Genomic DNA, 22,735 nt, shown 5'->3' on the forward strand with positions numbered 1-22,735 from the left:
TGAGGATGATGCTTGTTAATGTTTGGTGAATATCCCTCCTGTCTCTTCTATGGGCGGATATACATACAGGCTTTAAAAAAAAAAACCAAAAAACCTGGAAAATTGAATCATTCTCTATGTAAAGTGCTTAGAACAGTACCCGACACATGGTAAGTGCTTAATAAGTGTAAACTGTTATTGTCATTGTTTCCATTTTATAGCCTGATTTTCTCTCTTAAATAGAATTTCAACTCCATGAGAATGAGAACCTTCTATGCCTTACTCATGTTGGTAATCTAGTGCTTAGCACATAGTAGGTGCTCAGTAAACATGTTTTGAATAAATAGATGAAGAGACATTTCTTCACCTCATTAGATTTTCATCTGTTACATTTAACAGCAGCATAATAATGCATTGCTGAATTTGTTTCTAAACTTGTGCCTGGTGCTTATTTTAAAAAATCTCTCCCAACCCCCTAACTCTCCACCTCAACCAATGTCCTGTCCTAGATCTCATTCCCATCTGCAAGAGGTGAGGGATGCTGGGTTCCTTGGAGCTTGGGGACCCAGCATCCCTTCAGAGAAGCCAGAAGTCAGCCTGTGGGCTGTCAGCACCCTTTGGCTCACAAAACCACCAATCATCGACTTAAACCGTGTAGGTAGCACAGACAAGTAAAACCCCAACTCCTGCATTTTTGATGAAGTTGACGTTATACAAACGCTCAGGGCTTATTTGGTCAGACCCGGCAGCAAGGGGCTGAATCAATAATGAAACACTGGGAGGAATAAAACATTAAACAGGGAGTTCTGCAAGGCAAGCAGCTGGGCGGGGGTGGGGGTGGGGTCAAGTCAGGTGACCCAGCATGGGCTGTGGCCAACGGTCCCTTTCCCCTGGCTGTCGGGCAGGGAGATGGCCCGGCACGCAGATTATCCTTGATTCCTACAAGTCTGGTAGGTGGTGTGACTTCCTGGGAAAACCTCTAGGCCAGAAGCTCAGACACATGGAAATAGTATTCATTTTGTGGCCTCAGCAGATTATATTTTGCCCGTCTGCCTCAGTTGGGAGAGTAGATCCTTGACAGCGATGCCTATGTCCTGCCCAGCTGTGAGAGTCAATGCACTCAGCATGAACTGGGGGATGGGATGGTCCAGACACACAGTTTGTTAAGAGCCACAAATGAGCAGGGCTCCGGAAATCCAACAGTTGGGTCTGTTCTAGCTCTTTTTTCAAGACTCTCCCCGCTCTGAGATTCTTGTCTTTGGGGTCTTTGAGGAAAGACTTCCTCTGGCTTCTGCTCCATCCATGAGATATTTGAAGATAATGCACTGCAGTGAAGGGGACCCCAAGCCCCAGATTTCACCTTTCACTCCAGGTCACATCTTTGGCTCCTACCGTAAGACTCCAAACTTTGGGACAGGAATCTGCTCCCTCCGCAAAGAGGGGGAGCCTGGGAAAGGGAGGAGAGAGGTTCCAAATGGGCAGAAGTGAATTGTGGCTGCAGCCGCCAGGTAGGCGGGCTGTCTCTGCATTTCCTGCATCACATCCTACCTTTGCTGGCTTATTTGCTTTCTACAGCTTGAATCCTGGAGGCCTGGTCTGTGGAGCTGTGGCCTTGGCAATGCCTGAGCGTTGTTAGAAGTGCAGCACCTGGGTGCCACAGAGCAGAATCTGCACTTCAACGCTCAAGGTTCAAGGTGGAGAAGCGGTCCCCCACATCCCCACCCCAGCCCCTGGCCGGCAGGGAGAGGTGGTAGAGGGACAGCTTTACTCTCAGAGAAGATGCTACAGTTTCACTGGAGGCGACACTTGGGAAACACCTTTCCTCTGAGGTGGTTTATCTATGCTTATTTCTGAAAGCAGATTGAGTCAAATGACACTTTCTTCTGTAGGTGTAAAGGCATTTCAAAGGATTTCCCCACTCTACTTTTTCTGTTGTGAGGGTAAAAACAATACATTCAACAAACATTCACTAGGTGCCTGTTATGGGCCACAGCCTGGGCCTGGGACTTACGGTCTGGAGAGGGGATCCCAGGCTTGAGTAAGATGCAATCAGGAAGCACCGAAGGATGCAAAGCGCACCAGGTCAATCCCCACACACGGCCTCTAACTATAGGAAGGGCCTCCTTAGACACCGGGTTTACCTCTCTTATCTGAATTCACAGTGGATCTTAATCCTAGCAGGATATCCTGGGGAATCTTTTTCAAAATGTGTTTGCCTGGGTCCCCCCTCAGTGTGTCTGACTCAGTAAGGCTGAATCAGAAAAAGCTTCCACATTAATTCTGCTTCTCAGTTTTGGTCCACTAAGAACTACTGCTTTGTAAGGTAGTCCAATTATTTCTGGTCCCTCAGGAGCTGAGATGGCTTATCTGCAATGATCAAAGCATCACTGGTCATCAAAGGTCATTCCCTGGGGCAGAGACTGCTAGCTGGGCACTGAGATTCATTCCCTTCTTCCTGGGCACATAGCTGGACCGCAAGTGCCAGTCTCCTTTAGAGTTGAGAGGGGTCATGTGACTATATTCTAGCTCATAGAAAGTGATGCACACCTCTTTGGGGCTAAGCCTGGAGAGAGAGGCTGGGTCTTCTCTGTGAGCTCTCTCCAGCCAGCTGGGACCTCAGCCACGCAGATGACAACTTCCCAAAGGATGGCAGAGCCACAAGATGGAAGGAGCCTGGTTCCCTGAATCACCACATGGAGCTGAAATACCTGCCAACTGTCAACGTTCAACTCAGATATGAATGAGAGACACAAATATGCTTTTTTTTTTTGTTCTTAAAGTCACTGAATTTGCGGGTTTACTTATGTTACAGCAGCTTACCTTACCATAACTAATACTTCTCTCTCTGCCCCACTTATTTTACCCCAACAGATTTTAAGCTCAATGTTCAGAATTCAAGATTTAGCCTCTACCACTGCACTAATGTTCTTATTTGGGAATAGATAGGGCTTTTGCTTAGTACAGCCTAAACTTCAGTATATAATCAGGGTCCTTTGCACCTGATTTTAATTTGGTTTATTTTTTGAGCAGTTCTATTTGTAAGGCTTGATATTTCATAGATTTTATTCTTCCTTACAGATTTTTCCAAAGAGTATAGAGAAATGGTACTTATTGTTTTTTAAATAGAAAAATATTACTCTATCTTGCAATTACCACATGGGTCCATTGGACACATTTGTAAATCTAAGATAGATTTTGGGATTTTAGTGATCTTATTTTTCCTATCTCTTAAAACGCTCTTCTATTTCCTCATCCTAGGAATTATTTCATCATTACTTGCCAACTATCCTCAGCTATACTAAAAAGACTAAAATAATAGGAAAAGGGAACAATGATGGAATTATCTAGAAGGATGATGTGACACAAGTCATCACTGCTGTATCATCTACAATTTTTTTCCTGTGTTGCTGTGGCAGGCAGTATAATGGCCCCTCAAAATGTCCACATCTTAATCCCTGGAACTTGTGAATATGTTACCTTACATGGCAAAAGAGACTGAAGATGTGATTAAGTTAAGGACCTTGAGATGGGAAATTATTCTGGATTACCTGAGTGGCTCGATATGATCACAAGCGTCCCTAAAGGAGTCAGAGAAGAGGATGTGACTGTGAAAATGGAGCACCAGAGTGATACAGCATTGCTGGCTTTGAAGATGGAGGAATGGATTGTGAGCTAGGCAATGTGGTTCAGCCTGAAAAAGGCAAGGAGATGATTCTCCCCTAGAGTCTCTAGAAGGAACTCAGCCCTGCTGACAGCTTGATTTTAGTCCAGTGAGGCCCATTTCAGATTTCTGACCTCCAGAAGTAGATGGTAATATATTTGTGTGGTTTTAAGTCACCAAGTTTGTGGTGATATTTAACAGACACAGTAGGAAATTAATACAGTTGCCCCAAATCTTGCATTGTCAGAAGATATGAAGAGAAATCTGGAAATACCATTTTATAGTCTGACTTTTGCTTTCATTGAACACAATTGAGAAAGCAGAATGTTTTCCTTTTCATCTATAATGACAAAGAGAAGAAAATGGACAGAGGAAGGTGTTTCAGAATAATTGGATGATTCAGAAGATGAATGCAGAGAGACAGATAGCATCAATTTAGACTCAAGTTAATGAGGATGGTGAAACTTATCACATAAGTGAAATCTCAGATCATCAGTCTTCAGATGACAATGTCCTAGATGAACTTTCTCAAACTCAAGAATCACTGAGTAAACAATGTATTTCTAGAGAGACAAGGAAATGTGGTATTCTCATCTAGTCATTCACTCAACAGGCAGGACAAGAACCTGGACTATCCTGTTGCACTAAAAGGATGTGTCACACTATTTTCATCTTTTGTGATGTTTGTGCACCAACATCTACTTGATATAGTTCATAAGTAGACAAATGCTAAGGCAGGTGTCAACAAAAGGTAATTGGAAGGAAATACCTGGAGGAGAAGTTTCAAAAAATCATTGGATTCTCATTCTGGTTGGAGATTATAAAAGTGCAATTCTTTTGCAATTATGGAGCAAAGAAGATGACCATCTTCTCTTCAGCAAAATTATGAGCCATCAAAGATTTCAAAAATTTCTTCAGGAACTGCATTTTGGATTTGCAAGTGAAAGAAGGGAAATCAGAAATGATGAGAATCTAGAATCCAGTGGAGATGTATTTTGAATCTGAAATCACTATTTACAACATGTGTGTGTTCCTGTTCATGAGTGACAGTTGATGACAGCTGATGAGATGTTGTTTATATTTGGAGGATGTTGCCCATATCAGTTACCTTCAAAACCAGGATAATGTGGAATAAAAATTTAGGTTTGCTAAGTTTAAATTCTTATTAGAATATCTAATAAAGTTGTTCTTCACTCTCCCTTTATTCTTATTTCAGTAAAATTTTTCAAAAAAAAGGACTTAAAAAATATTTTACAGTGGTTTATTACTCCCAGATGGTAAATGATAGTGACTACTTTTCCTCATGCATTGAAGGGTAAAACAGTCTTTCTTTCCATTCTTCTTTTTGTCATAATGTCACTGAGACTAGGGGGCACTTTGAGCCAAGTTACTTTGGGGTGTGCTGTTAAGACACATCTCACTGAACCCCTTCAACGACACGACTCGACAACAACGCTCATTCATGGAATTGTCTCCCAGGCTTGGGAAAAACCCACTACAGAGCCCTTTCTGTCAACTGTCTTCAGCTGAAAATCTAGTTATGTAGGGCCCAGTCTTTCAGATGATATGGAAAGCCAAGAGCAGAAAGAAAGTAGGCCTTCCTTCTCTCTTTCTTTACTCCGTTATTGACTCCATCCATCCATCCATCCATCCATCCATCCATCCATCCATCCATCCACTCAAACATTCTTTCAGCAAAGATTTGTTTGGCTCTTACCACTATACTTGATGCAGAGCAGTGGTTCTCAACTTGTGGTCCGTGGGTCCCTGGCGGGGGGTGGAGGGGTGTCTCTGAAACACTTTCAGGATGTCTGTGAAACCAAAGCTATTTTGATAATAACACTAAGACGTTATTTGCCTTTTTCACTTTGGTAATATTTGTTCAGAGGGTACAAAAGCAACGGTGGGTAACACTGCCGGTGTCCTAACATGAATCAAGACCGTGGTGTCCAATGTACTAGGCTCATTGTATTCTTCATGGCCATGTACCCACAGTAAAAATAAAACAAAGCAGTATTCGTTTTGTTAAATCTTGATCTTTGAGTACACTTCTCTTTAGTATTCTGTGTGAGGCAATGGGGAGACACATAACCGAAGTCTGTGTACAGAAGTCTGATGGTTGCCTTGAGAACAAACACTGGGGGATTATTTGGGTGGTGTGCTGAAATAGCTGCTTCTTTCATGGGTCGCCATATTTATTTTAAGGACTGATGGACAAACTATGGTTATTTAGATTTGGGTATCTGGTAGATCTTTTCTTGAATATGAGCCAAATGAGACTGTCACTTCAAGGAAAACAACAGACAGTATTTGTGGTCAGTGATAAAATTTGAGCTTTCAACTGAAAATTAGAATTTTGGAAAGCTTGTATCTGTCACTGTGAGCTTGGCAGCTTCTCAATACTTGCAGACTTTTCTGATGAGATCTGTGATGGTATTAACAAATGTGATTTTTGGTATCACATAATGAAGTGTGTCAACATTTGGAAGATCTGCATAATTCAATGAACCACTGTTTTCAAAGTGACCAGTGCATGATGTTTTAGTTTTCTAGGGCTGTCTTAACAAGGTACCACAAACTGGCACTTTGTCTTAAACCACAGAAATTTGTCTTCTTATAGTTCTATAGGCTAGAAGTCCAAGATCAAGGTTGGTAGGGTTGGTTCCTCCCAAGGGCTGTGACAAGAAACTGTTTCATGCTTCTCTTCTAGATTCTGGAGGTTTGCTGACAATCCTTCGCGTTCCTTGGCTTGTAGACACAGCACTGGATCTCTGCGTTCATCTTCATGTGGCAATCTCCCTGTATGTGTCTATATCCAAATTTCCCCTTTTTATAAGGACACCAGGCATTTTGGATTAGGGTCCTCCCTACCCCAGTATGACCTCATCGTATCTAATACCATTTGCAATGGCCCTATTTCCAAATAAGGCCACATTCTGAGGTGCTGGGGGTTAGGACTTCAACATATGAATTTGGGGGGAATACAGTTCAGCCCACAGCACGTGATGTCACAAAATAATGCATGGGTAAAAGATTCATTCAAAGTTCAAGACAGACCAATGGATTTAAAAGTAACTGAATATGAAAAATTCATGGATGTGGTTTAAGATTCCACACTGTAACTAACCTTTAAGAGGTTGTTGAGTTTTGGTGTAGTAACAAAGAAGAATATGCATAGTTACCTGAAAAGCCTATTGAAACACTCTCCCCCTTTCCAGCTACATATTGTGTGAAGCCAGATTTTCTTCATATACTTCAACAAAAACAACATATTGGAACAGATTGAATGCAGAAACAGATATGGAAATCCAGCTGTCTTCTATTAAGCCTGACATTAAAGAAATTTACAAAATAAATCAATACATTCTTCTCATTAATATTTTTGATTTGAAAAAATACAGTTATTTAAAAATTCATTTTTGCTAATGTAATAGGTTTATTATCAATATTTTAAGTGAATTAGTAAATGTTTAAAATTTTCTGTTTTAATTTCTAATATGGTAAATATCTATAGCAAGATCTCTTAATGTTGGAACTACTGATGTTTTGGTCTGATAATTCTTTGTCATTGGAGCTGTCCTGTGCACTGCAGGATGTTAGCAGCATCTCTGGCCTTTACCCACTGGATGCCAGTATCATTCCCTGCTCTCCCGCTACCTACTCCCTGGAAGTTGTGACAACCAAAAATGTCTCCAGACATAGCCAAATGGCCCCCAGTGGAGAACCTCTGATCTGTAGATATAACCAGTATAAACAAAAGCTCTTTGGGGTTCTCAATAATTTTTAAGAGTGGAAAGGGGTCCTGAGACTGGAAAGTTTTAACACCATTGATGTAGGGGATACCCTGGTGAGCAAATCATTCATGGCACCTGCCCTCATGGAACTTGGGGTTTAATGGAGGAGACAAGCATGAACCAAACAGCAGTAAAATTGCAACCTTGGCAAGTGTTTTTAAATATGATGTATATGATGCCACAAGGCCTCCTCTTCCTCTCTACCTGAAAGAACTGCCTGTGAGTTAGGAGGAAATCCAGGGAAGTCTGGTGTCCTGGTTGCCACCAGAAAGAAGTTTCCAGAAGGACTGGGAGGTCCACAGTGTCAAGTGATGCCAAGAGTTTGAGTAACAAGAGAAGAGCTTCATTGACCAGTCTCCAGTGGCAGACATTTTGCCATTGTTGTGTTTGTTAAAATAATTTTGGCTGAAAACAATAGAAATGGACATTTTTTTAAAAGGAAAAAAGTTGGTAATTTAATGGGTACTGAAGTAACTGATAGATTCGAAAGAGTCAACTTGGGAAGGGAAGGGGCCAAGATATTTCAGCACTAAGAGCCTATTAATTAACCTGCTCTCAGGCTCTATCAGACTTTTTGAGTACTATTAGATAAGGAGTCTAAGTTGAGTGTGGGTTTATGGAAGTCAGGTGACAAATGGACTCTGGGCCCAAGTACATCTCACATTAGTTTTGCAGACCTACTCTGAAGTTATTTACTGGTCCTTGGGCGTATACCTGGGAAAGGTATACTTGGCAGCTGGATGAACCCTCACACTGGTTTCCTGACCTATGGAGGTAAGAGCCATTATGGTAAGAGATGACAAATAGAAGCCCTTGAAACTCTTCCCTACTGCCACTCCTGGCCAAGACAGTAAATCAGAAGCAATAGTGTGTTTAGGGAAGAGTTGCAGAGATTAGTGGCACCAACAAAAACTCGAAGGGTGCGTGAGTGGAGATCCACATCACATCCCTATCCAATTCGCCTATCTGACTTGAATGGATTATGGCACACTGTAAACTTACCAAGTGGGTATCTCAATCCTAGGTGCTGTGCTGGAAGTGATATATTTACTGGAGCAGATCAACACAACCTCTGGAACTTAGTATGTGACAATCTGGTGAATGTATTTTTCTTGGTTCCCATCAGTAGAGAAGAGCAAATGCTGCTTGCTTTCACATGGCAGGAACAGCAGTACACATTTATGTCTTGCACCAGGGCTACATTAATTCTCCCGCTTTCTGATATGATATAGGCTATAGGGATCTTGATGGTCTTGACATTCTGCAGAATATTTTATTGGTCCACTGTATTGATGATATCATGATAATGGACCTGGTGAGCAGGAAGTAGATACCAAGACACCCTAGAAAGACCCATATGTGCCATAGGGCAGGAGGTAAACCCCACAAAGATTCAGAGACCTGCCATATTGGTGGAGTTTGTAGGGATACAGTGGTCTGGGGAATGCTAGTACATCTTCTCTAAAGTAAAGGACAAATTGTTGTGCCTTACGCATCTTATCACTAAGAAATAGACCTAATGCCTGGTGGGGCCTTTTGGATTTTGGAGGCACTGTTTACCACACTTGCTAATACTGCTCTGACTCATTTATTAGATGACTTAGGAGGCTGCCAGTTTTACGTGGGTCCAGGACAAGGGAGGACTCTGCAATGGGTCCAGACTGAGATGCAAGCAGGGTCTGCTTATTCATTCTGCACAATGCCTAGGGCCCAAGGTACATTTATAGGGGCCCATAAAAATATTTTAATTTTAGTTTATTTTAAAATCAAAAGAAAAAAAATGAATCTAATGATCATGAATTCAGCCTAGATTATACCCATCTTTATGCCAATGGAGTTGTAAAATGCACTTTTTAATTTTTTTTTTTTTTTTATGAAAGAAAGAGCCCACATGGCAAAAATGCCTGGTGCCCACGAAAGCCATAGTACAGCTCTGGGTGTTGCTTTGCCTCTCACCACGTGGGATCTGGTCAATTTGATGCTGTTAGGCGTACTTATGGCAGATCAGGTTGCCACGGAGAGTATCTGGTCAGTCTCATTAAGAGAGTCAGAGCACAGTTCCCTAGGGTTCTGTGTCAAGGCTATGCCCTCTTTGGCAGAGAGCTACTCTATCTGAAAAGCAGCTTCAAGCACAGACTGAGTGTTTAACCATGGGACACAAGTGCCTGTGTGGCCAGAGCTCCTTGCCCATCGTGAGCTGTGTCTTGTCAGATGCTCCAAGTCAAAATGCTAGTTATAATGCTTCAAGTTGTTTGATGGAGATGGCTTACTTGGGGTTGAGGCCAAGTGGGTCCAGGAGGCACAAATCAATTCATGAACAGATAGGGAAGAACCCCATGCAACTACCTTCTTCATACGGACACCCTTTCCTCAGCTCACACGTGTGGCCTTGGTGGGGGTTCTTTAGGACTGATTGAAGGAAGAACTTGGCCTGGTTCACATGTGAGCTGAAGCAATACATGGAACTGGCCAAAACTAGCCTGGTGCCACCCCACTCAGGGGCGGCCCTAAGAGACACGGTGAAGGGAAATCCTAGACGGGCAGAGCTGTGAGCAGCACCCTCTGTGGTCCATGTTGCACAGAGAGAAAAAGGACCCGAGATACAGGAAGACATGACCTCCTGGGCATGGCTACTGGCTTGACTCTGCTTTCTGGGGCAACCAGAACCAAAACACAGGGCTCACTTTCTTCCAGGCACTCATTGACTCCTACACCAGTCTTATCAGGTGGGTATTTTTGTTATCCCCATTTTACAGATAAGGAAACTGAGGTCCAGAGGGGTTTAGTAACTTGCTCAAGGTCTGACAGCTAGTAACTGGAGCGCTGGGACAAACAGTCCAGCTTTAGACTCATTTTCATAGTGGAGGAGAATCAACAGTGCCACATTAGAAGTGAGGATGTCTGGGTTTGAATCCCAGCAATGACAGTGATATCCTGTGGACCTTTGGATGTGCCTCATCTGTACTCCAGGGCTCTGTTTCTTCTTCCTAAATGTAGTGCTTGATGTAGAGCCCAGAGAATATAACCATTTTTTTAAATAATAACTTTAAATGGAATATAATCTATAAAATTTTGAAGCCCTGTGTTGTGCACCTGAAATGAATGTAATGTTATAAATAAACCATGCTTTGATAAAGCACAAAACTGAACAAAACAACGCCAACACAAAGTAAAATGTAGTGCTTGGACTCTTATTATCGATAATGCCTCTTCTTGCTCTAAGTTACTTGATTCCTCTCGGCCTTCCAGGGGTTCAGCGTGGCCTAGGAGCAGGGGCGAAGCAAATATGAATAAGCCATAGTTCCCCAGGAATACTCCGGGCCCTCTGTAAGCTATGTCCATAAAGCCTGCATTCTTCGCCTACCTGAGCAATTATGGGTTTGGAGGTTTTTAAATAATGATTTCAGCATGTGTTTGTATAAACAAAGGTTGGGGCAGGGAGATGAGGGGAATGTGGGCCTGGTTCGTTTGTGCAGCTAAAAATAGAAACGTGAAAGTCCTATAATAATGAGGCAGAAACTTAAAACAACTTTCTTGGAAAATTCCCTCCCCATGCCACACTGCCCAGGTATTTCCCCCTTTTTGCCTCATGCAGATGGAGCAAGGGAAATTGGGGTGAGGGTCGGGTATCGCAACACACACTTCCTTCCTGGCACTGAGGAGGAGGGGCCGAGGAGGCCAAACTGGGAACAAAACGTCTGTTCAGGAGCCTGATTCAGGCTGACATGGGCCTTTGAGCTCCCTGAGTGGCATTTACAGCCACAGATATGGAAAAGAAAATAAATCTCCCAGGCCCAGCATCTTGCTTTAATTAATAACATAATCAAGTTTCTGGCCTCGTGAAATGGAAGGATTTCAACACTCAAGAAGGCCCCTCTGGCAGCAGGCAAGAAGTGGGCTCCCTGGCCAGGCAGCCCCTTGAGCAATGGGCTGGCCAGGCTGGGCAGGGAGATCAGGGAAGGTGTGCTCAGGCCTTCAGGGCAGGACAGTAGGAGGCTGGCTCCCAGGTGTGAGGCAGGGGTTCAGAGCAAAGAATCAGGGAAGCAGGAAGCACACTGATGGTCATAATCCCTGGTATTTTCTGTGCATTTATCATGTCCCGGGCTTTCACCTTTATTTCCCCATTCCGTCCCTATAGAACAATTGGGCCGGCTGTTCTCCCCATTTTTCACATCAGGAGACTGAGACCCGGAGAAATTGGGGTGATTGACCCAGAGACACACAGCTAGAAGGTGGTGGAGCTGGGATCTGAATGATCCGAACTCAGGACTGTCTGAGTCAGGAGAGACAGAGAGGGTGGGGGTGAGGCTCACAGAAGGACCGAGGGACCGCGCCTTCTGTTTCTCCCCAAGTCCTCAGGATGATGTCCCTTTCAATCAGGATTGTCCACCCTCCCTGTTTGAGCCGATGTAAGTGTCTAAGGAGGGGTGGGGCGGGAGTTGAGGAGCGATGGTTAGATTTTAAAAATGGATGTGGAGGGAGAGAAGTGGTAGATGCTGAGGAAGGCAAAGGAGCACAGGTCAGGAGCCTTGGGGGCTGGATTGAACACCCAGAAGTCCCTCCAGGGCTCCATGGGCCAGAAGCAGAATGGAGAGAGGCCTCTGGCTGGCTGGGAACTCTGTGATCCTCTGGGTGCGAAGCCAGGCTCAGGGCCAGATTCCTGCCATTCCCTCCTCCACGTGAGGGGCTGCTTAGGATGGCCTTCCTGGCTGACATGCTTGGCTCGCTTTGGAGGCTCCAGTAAATAAATAAACACAGGAAATCATCAAATCATGATTTGGCCCTGATCTACCTGTGTCTCCCCTCTCCTCTCACACATTCCCCGTCTCAGCTAAGTCAGTCAGCGTGTGGGTCCCTTGGTGGTCTGGGTTTCCATGGTTGTCCCCGTCACCTGGAGGGTTCACTCCCCCATCGCTGATGCTGGCGTCCTCTCCACCTCTCGCTGGCCGGCTCCAGAGCCACCTCCTCCAGGGTGGCTTCTCTGAGCGTCTCAGCCAGAAGTAATGCTCTTACCTTTACTGGGATATCTTTTACCCTGTAATTGAGTCACTCAATCATTCACAAACACTTGTGGGTACTTGCTTTGGTTCTGGAATGTTATTCTGCCTGTGTCTTATGTCTCCAGGTTCCTCAAAGGCAGAAGCTGGTGGTAGTTGTGAGAATAATTATAATAGTATTTTCCAGTTGCTGAATGCTTACTCTGTGACCAGGCATATAGCATTTTATGGGAGTTATTTTATTTAATCCTCAAAACTATGAGGTTGGTGTTATTATCCTCTATATGTTATAGAAGAAGGAACTGAGGCAGAGGTTAAGCTGTTTAAAGTCATCAGCTAGTAAATGGTAAAGCCCGGACTGGAACCCAAGCAGTCTAATGGCAGAGTCCAAGCTCATAACTACTAGTTTAAATACCATAAAATGTGCGGAAGTGCCTGGGGTGGTGCCTGGCCCATAGCCACAGATTCTCAAACGTTGCTTGAATATGAACTCGTCTCACAGGGCCCAATATTGGACTTCGATTTATTTGTTTCCAAAGTTTGTGGATTGAATCAGTGAAAAAATGGCTGGGGAATGAATTCGTGGGAAGTTTTGGCAGCTTGCCTGGTTATCTACTACTGCATAACAAACCATCCTGAAACCTAGTGGCTTAAAATAACTGCTTATTATTATCTCTCATGGTTCTGTGGATTTGATGGGGCTCAGCTGGGTGGTTCCGGCTCTCGGTCTCTCCTGAGGTTACAGTCAGATGGCGACTGATGCTGGAGTCATCTAACGGCTCACCTGGGCTGGACGTCCAGGATGGCTGAAGGATGATCAGGCATCTCTCCTGCTACATGGCATCTCCATGTGGTTGGTTGAGCTTCCTTATAGCATGGTGGACTCAAGCTAGTTGGATTTCTTACATGGTGTCTGGCTCCATCCAGGGAAAGCATTCCAAGAGGCCCAGGCTGAAGCCTTGAAAGTCACATGACCCAGCCTTGGAAGTCACATGCTGTCATTTTGGTGCAGTGAGTAGTGGGAGGTGTGTTCACTGGTTCAGAGGGAGGGCATTTTTGAAGACTAGTTACCACGGGAGCAGCACTGGATCATGAAGGTCCCAAGGGCTTCAGTTACTCTGGCATGGCTGAGAATCAGGATCTACTCAGGAGACTTGGGTCAAGTGTTAATTTGGAGGTAAACTTCTGAATGAGGAGAACTGACACTTCTTTGGCCTGTAATGTCTCAGGCATCCTCACACTCTACCAAAGAACTGAAGTTTGTCTAAATTTGGGCCCTGGAAATTTTGTTTCCTGATTCTTCCAAAACCAAATCCCCCAAATCTGACTCAAGTCAAATGGGCAAGTCTTTACTGAGCACCTACTCTATGCCCTGCCCTGTGTAATAATAATCACTAACATTTTTGAGGACTTGTACCTGACATTCTCAAAGTGCTCATACATATCATTGGACGTAATTATCATAACAATCCCATGTGGTAGGTATTTTCATTAGCCTCATTTTATTTTTTATGCATTAATTTTATATTTGTATGAAAATCACGTCTTTAACATTTTGAAAATTATCCTTTGGCACCACATTACAGCAAGATGGGACTATTCTTTGTCATCAATGCTTTGTTTGTTACAAAATAATCAATGTTGTAGGTGATTTATTATTGTCAAGTCACAGATAATTTGTGACTAGATTTCTTTTTCTTTTTTTAATTAATTTTTATTGGAGTATAGCTGCTTTATAGCATTGTGTTAGTTTCTGCTGTACAGCAAAGCAAATCAGCTACACGTATACATATATCCCCTGTTTTTTGGATTTCTTTCCCATTTAGGTCACCACAGAGCATTGAGTAGAGCTCCCTATGCTATAGAGTAGGTTCTCACTAGTTATCTATTTTATACATAGTAGTGTATATATGTCAATCCCAATCTCCCAATTCATCCCACCCCACCTTCCCCCCCAGGTGTTCATACGTCCGTTTTCTATGTCTGTGTCTCTATTTCTGCTTTGCAAATAAGTTCATATGTATCATTTTTCTAGACTCCACATATAAGCGATATTTTACGATATTTGTTTTTCTCTTTCTGACTTACTTCACTCTGTATGACAGTCTCTAGGTCCATCCAAATCTCTGCAAATGGCACAGTTTCATTCCTTTTTATGGCTGAGTAATATTTCATTGTCTATATGTACCACATCTTCTTTATCCATTCCCCTGTTGATGGACATTTAGGTTGCTTCCATGTCCTGGCTATTGTAAATAGTGTTACAATGAACATTGGGGTGCATGTGTCTTTTTGAATTATGGTTTTAAAGGCGAGAAAAGCGAGTTGCAGGGAGGTTAAGTAACTTGCCTAAGTTCTTATCATCCGCAGATAAATTCAGGATTTGAACTTATGTATACCTGCCTCCAGAGTCCATGCTCTTAAGCTCTATACCATCTGAGGTCCTGCTCTATGAGAAAGACCTGACCCAGAGGACATCGTCCCTGCCTTCAAGGAAATTGAATCTAATAGAGGAAAGAGGACTTGAAATACTTTGTTAAACCTTTGTTTAGGAAGCAATTCTGTTATATTTTACTGGTCAATAGAAAGGTATCCGCCTCTCTATAATGAGAACCAGGAGGAAATGTTTGATGTAAGGTTATCATAATTGAAAAAACTTTATCTGATCGGGTGACAGTGGGTCACTAGTTATATCAGTCAGCATTTGCTGTGTAACAAGCCACACCAAAATATAGTGGCTTAAAACTGACATCTATTTGCTCAGGATTCTATGGTTTGGCAGTTTGGGCCGGGATCAGCTGGGTTGTTCGTCTATTGGTCTCTGCTGAGTTCATTCACGTGTCCACAGTCAACCGACAGACAATAGTCTCACTCACTTGTCTGGTATGTGGTTGGCTGTTGGCTGGGGTGACAGCAGTAACTGAGCTGTGTCTCATCATCCAGCAGGCTACCTAAGGCTTGTTAACATGGGTGTCGTCATGGGGCTCCCTAGAGTAGCAAGAGAAGGCAATCCCCAATGTCTTTGCTTGCATCACATTTGCTAATGTCCCATTGACCCAAGAAAGTCACATGACCAAGCCCAAATTCAAAAGGTAAAGGAATAGACTCAACCTCTCATTGGAAAGGGTTACAAAGTCATGTTGAGAAGAGACATAGGTCTAGGGATGAAAGGAATCTGCGGCTACTTTTGCAATCTATCAGGTTGGTTTTCCTAAGGTCAAAAGATACCTGTAGGTAAGTAGAATAATGGCTGCCTCAAAGATTTCCAAGTTCATGTGCTAGATTCATGAATGTTTTGCCTTACATGGCAAAAAGGACGTAGCAGATTAATTAAATTAGTAATTTAAACAATTCATTATTAAATTATTAATAATTAAAATCAATTTATTAAGTGAATTAATTAGAGTATTAATTTAAATATCTTTAGATGGGGAGATTTTCCTGGGTTATCTGGGTGGACCCGATGTAATTACAAGGGTTGCTATAGGTGAAAGATGGTGGCAGCAGAGTCCCATCAGAGAAGGAGATGTGACGACAGCAGCAGAGGTCAGAGTGATGGAAAAGGGCCATGAACCAAGGAATGAGGGCAGCTTCCAGAAGAAAAGGCAAGGAATGAGTTCTCCCCTAGAGCCTCCAGCAGGATCACAGCGCTGCCCACATCTTGCTTTTTAGCCCAGTGAGACCTCTGACCTCCAGAACGCTAAGATAATACATTAGTATCATTTGTATCTAATGATACTAATACATTAGTATCACTAATTTGTGGCGATTTGTTACATCATCAATAGAAAACTAACATAACTTACAGCCATATGACCTTTTTCTTAAGACCAGTAACACTGGTTTTGTGATTAGTCAAAAGCAGGCAGTCACATCCCTTTTATTAGAAAGAACAAAGACCTGGGCTTTTAAATACCCACTCCCTAAAGTCCTCAAGTCCTAGAACATAAACGCTCCCTGGGAATGCTTTCCTCTTAAAACCTACTGAAGGGAAAGTTGTAAGAAGTGTTTGATGAATCTTCAGATAAAACCAGGGTTAGAATGAGCAGAGTTGAATGAGTATTGTGAGAAGAGTACCATATTATGTTTATGAGTTGCTTTCCTTAAATCTCCTGATCTTTTAGGACTATTTCACTCTTTCCTATTTATTTAATAATTTTCATAACAATTTTTTTTCAAAAGAATAATGGAGTATAAAAAGGCTTTGACCGTTACTAAGTTTCCATCGTTCAACTGCTGGCTGCACATCCTAATTGCTGGCAAAATCCCTGAGAAGAAATAAGAAGTTTCTCTCTCAATAATGCTGAATCAATAGTGACAGCCATGTCACACACAATAAACAGAACAAAGTGCGATGGCCCATCATTCTGAAGGAGAGTGCATGCAAGGAGCCCTCCCACAAGCGCGAACGCGCTGGTGATTCATCACGGTGGAAATCATGAGTGAGATACGGAGGGGGCCTCTCCAGTGGGCAGGAGTACCAGGCTGTCGCCATCGGTGTGACTTCTTACTAATGCACCCCAATTTCTCAGGTTAAGACTTCAGCCGGCAGATTAGAAAGTACAAAATCCATTTGCTTCCGTTGTGAGTCAACAGAGTACCAGAGGTCGTAGCCATCTCAGGATCTCTAAGCTGGAAGCAATTTCAAAGAGCAAAGGATCAACCTCTTCTTTTCCAGATGGGGAAACCAAAGCTCAGAGAGAAGTGACTTGTCCCGGGTCATCCAGCAAGTTGGTGGCAGGACGGGAACTTGAACTCACATCTCTTAATTCTTGGGCCAGTCTCTGGGCTGTCTTCTAAGGAAAAAAGGGGTGAAGGGAAGGGAGAAAAAAAAAGAGGTAGAAGTGGAGGAGAAAGAAAGGGATAAGGAAGTAAAAGGAAGAAGCAGAGGAGACAAAACAACAACAAAAGTAAAGGAAGCGAGTGTTCTCCAGACCAGTGGATCCCAGATGCCTTCTGAGGATCAGCTCCAACAGTGTCATCTGGTAAGACAAAAGAAAAGAAAATCGTTCCTAAAATAGAACGTGAGGGAGAAAGGGGGCAAGGTTAGAAATAATGAAAAGTAATGTTACAATAAAATAAAATAAACTGATGGGTACCAATACCTACCCCATATGTTTGTTGTAAGGATCAGGCGAGATTACAGATGTAAACGTGCCTGACTGTGAACAGTAAATCTCTATTAAAAAACACCAGGCTGTCTGACCTTGGGTAGGTCACTGCTCCTCTCTGGGCCTCTGTTTCCTCAATGTTCCCTGAGCAGCTGGTGTTGGCAAGAACTGAAATTATTGGGACCCAAAAGAAAGAAAATGCAGTGTTTCTGTTGAAGAAACTCTCAGCCCATTTCTCTTGTTACATTCATCTACTCAAGCTGACTGCAGTGGGAGATTGATCGAGAAAATGTGAGCAACAAACCCCTTTTGCCTTAACTGTCCAGATGCTCGTGAGTGTGAAGGAGCTGGTGCATTTCACTTCTGCCCCTCCCACCGCACCCCCCCTGCTGGCCGAGGCCACCCCCCACCCCCAAGTCCAAGGTGGCACCTCCTGCCCCGCTGCTCTGTGGTCCTGGGCCAGCAGGGCCAGGGTGGGCAGGTGACCTCCATTTCTGGCTCATCAGTGACTCATTTTCAGAAGTCACGCCTTGGGGAGCTTGTTAAAAGGCCGTTGGCATCCCCAGGAGGGGAGCTCAATTTGCATTTATGAATGAACCACTCCAGAGAAATCAATGAACATGTCACTCAGGTCAAGTAAACAAATGTGTTTTCTCCTCGGGGCCTGGTGCAGGGCAGTGAGCCTCCCCATGGGCAGGGGCTTCCGAGAAGCTGCTCTGTCTGGACTGAACCCCAGCTTCAGGTCAGCACCCCGGGCAGGGCCCTGGCCTCCACTGAGCTCCTGTCTACCCGACCCCTACCTGGAGAGACCATTCCCAGAGACACAGATTCTCTGGTATTTTATGGATGAGAAAATCCTACAGAAGAAAACCTTCCTTGACTTCTGCATTCCCATCCTTCCTTTTCCTCATTCACTGATTCAGGGGAAATTTATTAAGCACCTACTGTGTACCAGTCATGTAAATGTTAGGGACAGGGACTCAATGACACGTAAGACATTGGCCCTGTCCTCAAGGGACTCACACTCTGTGCCCCGGAATCACCAGAAAAGCTTTTTAAACACACAAATGGCCAAGCCATCCAGGTGTGACAGAGGACATCCACTCCTAACTGCCTACTTTCTCTCTTCCGTTTCACATTAGATTGTGCTATTCTTATCAAACTTTTTCTTTTTCAAAAACTGATCTTTTGCTTCTAAACCTGTAAAAGAGAGACTTGGAAAATCGTACAACCTTTACTTCTTACTGACACAACATTCAAAAGTCTTTGTTTATAGGTTGACCGAGTTCCCACGACGTTGAAAGTTCTTCCTGCGTTGGCGCCTGAAGGAGGATTTGAAACCAAATATTGAACTCATTTTGGGAAAGTGAAGCAGCAGGTTCTCTGCGGAGGGAAGGTTTCCACTCATCAGAAGACGATGTCGCCCCCATGCGAAGCGAGCCCCGCCTGTGTCTGAGGCACTGGCTTCCTCACACAGGCACCGGGGAGGGGGGAAGCTCTCTCTCCCATCAGAAGAGGGTTTCTCACCGTCAGCCATACTCATATCACACCCAGAATATGACACGCTGAACACTCAAGAAAGGAAACTATTTTTCCAGAACCTTGAGGCCTCATGGGCACGTTTAGAACTCTAGAGGTAAATTATTAACAACATGAATCAGTTATTGTCTTTCAAAAGAAGTCTTTCTGCAATATATAGTTTTAACGCTAAGAAATGCATTCATCCTTTTTCTCCAGGCATGTTAAAATTAAATTGAAAAATAGTCAATTCCAAACAATCAGACTTTTTGTGATAAATCACCAAGGATTTACTACCTCAGAATGGTGGGACACAATATGAGGGTCAGAGAGAAAATTCTGACAGTCTTAGAGTCCCTGGTTTCAACTATTCTGAGACCCAGTCATATTTCTGCTGAGTTTCATAAGATACCCATGTGTATTAATTTTTAAAATTGCCCTGCTTGGCTAAGCAAGCTGAAGTTGGATTCCTGTGGCTACCTTGCAACTAAAAAGAGCCCTGACTAGCACAGACCTGAAAGGATTCTGGAATATTTTCTCAGCATAATTTGGGCTGCTTTTGGCTACAAGTGGCTGAAGTAAATCTTAAAGAGTTTTCACACGATGACAACACTCTTTATTTCATTTAACCAGAAGTCTGGGGGTTGATTCTACAAAGCACAATGATATCATCAGGGACCCAGGTGCTTTCCATTTTTGCTCTGCCGACCTCAAGTCTTGGCTTTTGGCTTCAGGCTGGTCCTTGTGTGATCACGAGATGGCCACCATGGGCAGGAAGGAGGCTTTCTCCTCACCTATCTTTTCTCTTTTTTAAACCAGAGAGGAAAGGCTTCCCCAGAAGTCACCTCAGCCAACTTCCTCTCAGGTCCCACTAACCAGAATTGGGTCCCCTGACCACCTCTAGCTGCAAGGGAGGATAGGAAAGTGACCAGCTGGCATTTTCGGGCTCTGAGGTAGAAGCAGGTTGGCTGACAAGGAAAGGGGGGGGGGGAAGCTGCGGACAGACAAGCCGTAATGTCTGCCACACTCCCTTTCACTTCTTCATAACCACTGCAAGGGAAGAGAAAGGTAAATAATGGACAAATGACAGTCTTCACAGGTAATACATTTAATCAAGGAAAATAGTCCGTACAACAGCATGGCTGCTAGACGTATTTTTGGAACTACTCATGAGCGTCCTCTGCTACGAAGCAGGGTACTGTTTTTGAACTGTTAACCGAGAGGCGTTGGTTTCTGGTGTTTCCTTCTACCCCTTGACCCCTCCCTTCAGTTCGCTAGACTCTTCTGATCATTGCCTCAGGGAAGGGGTGACACAGCAGAAATGCAGGGAGAAAAAAGAATGGATTCTTAGCTATGAGTTTCAAAGACTTAGACTAGAAATAACCCCCAAGGCTGGGGAAAAAATTAGAGAAACAGAGGGGGAGAAGTTGGTGGGGAGGGGGCGGGAGCTGGCCCTGGAGAGACCACATAGGGGAGAGAGGAGTCAGGTCCAGCTCCATCCCGAGGGAACCGTCTGTGGCGGACCCCAGGGAGCTGCGTGGAGTAGAGCACACACTGCAGATGGCCCAGCGTCCTCAAGCCCTCTGTGGCTGGGTTGCTGGCCCCTGAGGTCTTCCCACGGACTGCAGCAGGAGCACTGCCCACTGACCAGTCAGCTGGCAGGGTGCCCATCTGTGTTCTTGGGGACTGCCCCCTTTGACACTCCAGGACACTTGAACCCCCAAACATAGGGTGGAGTGAGGGCTCAGTGGAGGGCAGAGTGGGGGGAAAAGGCAAGCCCCAGCTCCTCTCCCTGTCCCCAAACTTGGTTGGGACTAAACAGAACCAGCTTGTGAACCATCTGGGGCTGGGAGCGTGGACACTCCCCCTGACAAGATGACAAGGACAGAGAGGAAGGCTGGTGTCAACACAGCGGAGGGGCTCCTGCAGGTGGTCACGGTGGCAGATTCGTCTTTGCATAGACCCAGAGAAGGGAGAACCTGCTCCGCACCCTTATCAGTTACCCTCCCAGCTCTGGAGCTGGACCCATCACAGGACACCTGGTGCCACCCGTCAGCCCCTTTGGGCTCTCAGCAGACCCCTCTCTGAAGAACAGTGCTCTGATGGGTTAACCTTGCCCTTGCGTGTCTGTCAGCTTGGCTTTATTTTGAGGGGCTGAACGTGCTTCTCCCTCTCTTATAGTATCGCAATCCCATTCCATTCTGATGGTAGGGAAACTGAGGCCCACCGTGGTCACTAACTGAGCTCCTGTCAGCTCTGTGCTAACGTCCTCCACATACGCTCCTTGACTTAAGGGACTTGGCTTAACTCTAACGACAATCCTATGTGCCAATGCGGTTCCTCATTCCATTTTATAGTTGGAGCAGCCGAGACTCAGAGAGTTTCAGCAACTTCCCCAAGGCCACAGAGTGGAGTGGGAGAGCTGGGATTCCCACCGAGCGCTCTGACTCCTGGATGTGTTGCCAGTCTCGCAGTTAAACGACTTGTCCAAGGTCACGCTGTAACTCAGGAGTGACCTGAGACCTCCCCCTTACTCCTAGCCCGTGCTCTCCAGCCTTGCATAAGTCCTCTGCTCTCACTCGCAAAGAGCCAAGAGCCGCATGGGAATTGAACAAGAAGCGGAGAGGAGGGCAGAGCCTGTGCGTAACCCTCCCTCTTGCTCCCTCCCCCGTGTCTGTCCAGGTAGCAGGAGGTAGCATGCGGCCCACTCCAGCCCCCCATCCCCTGCCCAGCTGACCCGGGAAAGGGCTCCCACCGCAAACACCCCGCTGTTTACTTGCCCCCGTGGAGGGTGAGAGGCGTCAGGGGGCTTGGAGGGGAGATGCGGCCACACCAGCCATCACCTGGAATACATTACAGCAGCTGTGACTAATTAAACTTTGATTTCCTCAAATTTCCATCTTCTTGGAAATTCCTTCAGAGCCCCACGGTATTCAAGGCTGTGGCAGAAAGTAAATACCAAACCAGCCACAGGGGCCTCCAGGCGGCCCATTCTCCGTCTTCGCTCGTTCCCTTTCTCTCTGCCCTCCTCTGCTTTTCTTCCCGAGGCCTCACAAGAGAATCCCCCTAGATCGTCTCCAAACCACAGCCCCAGAAGCTGATTTGGGGTTTCCACCTAGGTGAAAAAATGCTCCTTCTGTCCTCCTGCGGGGTGGCAAGGATGTGGCGGGAGGGGGCTGCATCCCCCATGGGGCGCCTGCAGGCATGAAAACAGCCGTCTGGGTGGCCTGCGTCCTTGGGCTCCCCCCCACCGTGGCTTGCCTCAGGGGTGGAGGTGGGGGTCATCTCAGGTGGCCAGTGTCCTTAGACCCAGAGAGACGCGGCTGGGGCCGGCAGGCAGGAACGCGGCTCACAAGAGGCGCAGCGGAGCGGCTGGAGGGGCTGCTTCTGGGCGTGGGCGCGTGGGCTCCATGAGGCATCCAGGTCTTCTGTTTGTCCAGGAGGGCTGGGCTGAGGCTGGTGGCCACCATTCACTGAGCATCTATTATGTGCCAAGACCCACTTGGAGGCATTCACGCCCTTTCTCTCCAGTCTTCACAACAGTCCTGTGAGGACTATAAGGCAGTATAGTGCCCTGTTTTACAGAGCAGGTCAGAGGTCAGGACGTCCCCTGAGGTCAGAGGGGAGACTGGTTCAAAGCCTCACAATAACAGCCGAGATTAAGACCTGGTCTGT

The 22,735-nt window shown here is 45.0% G+C and overlaps 1 long non-coding RNA gene across 1 annotated transcript in view; it reads right to left on the reverse strand.

Annotated features, from left to right (window-relative positions):
* LOC309642246 overlaps positions 1–21,821 on the reverse strand; it is a 65,171-nt gene extending 43,350 nt beyond the window's left edge. Inside the window, exon 1 of the long non-coding RNA XR_014253082.1 lies at positions 16,263–21,821. This is a non-coding gene — a long non-coding RNA (uncharacterized lncRNA). The remainder of the gene's footprint in view (positions 1–16,262) is intronic.
* Between the last annotated feature and the right edge of the window lie 914 nt (positions 21,822–22,735).

This window comes from Balaenoptera physalus (assembly GCF_965194825.1).
Source record: "Balaenoptera physalus genome assembly, chromosome: 1".
NCBI lineage: Eukaryota > Metazoa > Chordata > Mammalia > Artiodactyla > Balaenopteridae > Balaenoptera > Balaenoptera physalus.